The sequence below is a fragment of the Cyclopterus lumpus genome, chromosome 15 (genome assembly GCF_009769545.1).
Source record: "Cyclopterus lumpus isolate fCycLum1 chromosome 15, fCycLum1.pri, whole genome shotgun sequence".
NCBI classification, from domain to species: Eukaryota; Metazoa; Chordata; class Actinopteri; order Perciformes; family Cyclopteridae; genus Cyclopterus; species Cyclopterus lumpus.
In genome coordinates this window covers 652,501-655,000 of record NC_046980.1, presented here as the reverse complement: position 1 = coordinate 655,000, position 2,500 = coordinate 652,501, and the positions used below count along the sequence as shown (strand labels likewise).

The 2,500-nt window shown below is 51.0% G+C and overlaps 1 protein-coding gene across 4 annotated transcripts in view; it reads right to left on the bottom strand.

The window, feature by feature from the left end:
• The window catches only part of abhd12 (abhydrolase domain containing 12, lysophospholipase), a 24,914-nt gene that overhangs the window by 21,394 nt on the left and 1,020 nt on the right, over positions 1 to 2,500 (bottom strand). The gene's annotated exons all lie outside the window — the stretch shown is intronic.

Genomic DNA, 2,500 nt, shown 5'->3' with positions numbered 1-2,500 from the left:
AGAGCAGCCAATCAGAGAGCAGCCGATCAGAGAGCAGCCAATCAGAGAGCACAAACACCAACACGTGGTCTCCCTGTGCTGCGTCCATGGCCGCTGGGGAGCGTCGGATTATAGAGCACCAAAACAAAACGGGTTTATGGAAAAAGGAAGAAACTCGTGCATGGTGCCTTCACGTGCACCTCGTAACTTACAAACTATAAAAACCAGAAGATTGGACAGAAGAATGTGAGTTTTCTATTTTTGGTTTAAAAACAAAACAAACATTAAGATAAAAAAGTACAACAATATAAATGACCTCAACTCAGGTACTGGTCCGATCCCAGTGACCTAAGATGTAGTACAATATAAAGTACTATATGTACAGTACCTCTGAGATGTAGTACAATATAAAGTACTATATGTACCTCTGATATGTAGTACAGTATACAGTACTACATGAGAGTAAATAATCAGATAAAGACCACTTCTGTACTTTGACCCTGAACGCATCTTCTCTTTAGAAAACATGAAACCTTTTAGCTTCAATGTGGGTAGAGGGGAGGTGTTAGGAGGTAGGGGTTAGGAGGTAGTGGTTAGGAGGTAGAGGGGAGGTGTTAGGAGGTAGGGGTTAGGAGGTAGTGGTTAGGAGGTAGAGGGGAGGTGTTAGGAGGTAGGGGTTAGGAGGTAGTGGTTAGGAGGTAGAGGGGAGGGGTTAGGAGGTAGTGGTTAGGAGGTAGAGGGGAGGTGTTAGGAGGTAGGGGTTAGGAGGTAGTGGTTAGGAGGTAGAGGGGAGGTGTTAGGAGGTAGGGGTTAGGAGGTAGTGGTTAGGAGGTAGAGGGGAGGGGTTAGGAGGTAGTGGTTATGAGGTAGTGGTTAGGAGGTAGAGGGGAGGTGTTAGGAGGTAGGGGTTAGGAGGTAGTGGTTAGGAGGTAGAGGGGAGGGGTTAGGAGGTAGTGGTTAGGAGGTAGTGGTTAGGAGGTAGAGGGGAGGTGTTAGGAGGTAGTGGTTAGGAGGTAGAGGGGAGGGGTTAGGAGGTAGTGGTTAGGAGGTAGTGGTTAGGAGATAGAGGGGAGGTGTTAGGAGGTAGTGGTTAGGAGGTAGTGGTTAGGAGGTAGAGGGAAGGTGTTAGGAGGTAGGGGTTAGGAGGTAGTGGTTAGGAGGTAGAGGGGAGGGGTTAGGAGGTAGTGGTTAGGAGGTAGTGGTTAGGAGGTAGAGGGGAGGTGTTAGGAGGTAGGGGTTAGGAGGTAGTGGTTAGGAGGTAGAGGGGAGGGGTTAGGAGGTAGTGGTTAGGAGGTAGAGGGGATGGGGTTAGGAGGTAGTGGGGAGGTGTTAGGAGGTAGGGGTTAGGAGGTAGTGGTTACGAGGTAGAGGGGAGGGGTTAGGAGGTAGGGGTTAGGAGGTAGTGGTTAGGAGGTAGAGGGGAGGTGTTAGGAGGTAGTGGTTAGGAGGTAGTGGTTAGGAGGTAGAGGGGAGGTGTTAGGAGGTAGGGGTTAGGAGGTAGTGGTTAGGAGGTAGAGGGGAGGGGTTAGGAGGTAGTGGTTAGGAGGTAGAGGGGAGGGGTTAGGAGGTAGTGGGGAGGTGTTAGGAGGTAGGGGTTAGGAGGTAGTGGTTAGGAGGTAGAGGGGAGGGGTTAGGAGGTAGTGGTTAGGAGGTAGTGGTTAGGAGGTAGAGGGGAGGTGTTAGGAGGTAGTGGTTAGGAGGTAGAGGGGAGGTGTTAGGAGGTAGGGGTTAGGAGGTAGTGGTTAGGAGGTAGAGGGGAGGTGTTAGGAGGTAGTGGTTAGGAGGTAGAGGGGAGGTGTTAGGAGGTAGTGGTTAGGAGGTAGTGGTTAGGAGGTAGAGGGGAGGTGTTAGGAGGTAGTGGTTAGGAGGTAGAGGGGAGGTGTTAGGAGGTAGGTGTTAGGAGGTAGGGGGGAGGTGTTAGGAGGTAGGGGTTAGGAGGTAAGGGATAGCAGTATAAGGTAGGAGGCAGTGGTTAGGAGGTAGGGGTTAGGAGGTAAGGGCTAGGAGTAGAAGGTAGGAGGCAGTGGTTAGGAGGTATGGGTTAGGAGTAGAAGGTAGGAGGCAGTGGTTAGGAGGTAGGGGTTAGGAGGTAAGGGTTAGGAGTAGAAGGTAGGAGGCAGTGGTTAGGAGGTAGGGGTTAGGAGGTAAGGGTTAGGAGTAGAAGGTAGGAGGCAGTGGTTAGGAGGTAGGGGTTAGGAGGTAAGGGTTAGGAGTAGAAGGTAGGAGGAAGTGGTTAGGAGGTAAGGGTTAGGAGTAGAAGGTAGGAGGCAGTGGTTAGGAAGTAGGGGTTAGGAGTAGAAAGTAAGAAAGTAGGAGGCAGGGGTTAGGAGGTAGGAGTTAGGAGGTAAGGGCTAGGAGTAGAAGGTAGGAGGCAGTGGTTAGGAGGTATGGGTTAGGAGTAGAAGGTAGGAGGCAGTGGTTAGGAGGTAGGGGTTAGGAGGTAAGGGCTAGGAGTAGAAGGTAGGAGGCAGTGGTTAGGAGGTATGGGTTAGGAGTAGAAGGTAGGAGGCAGTGGTTAGGA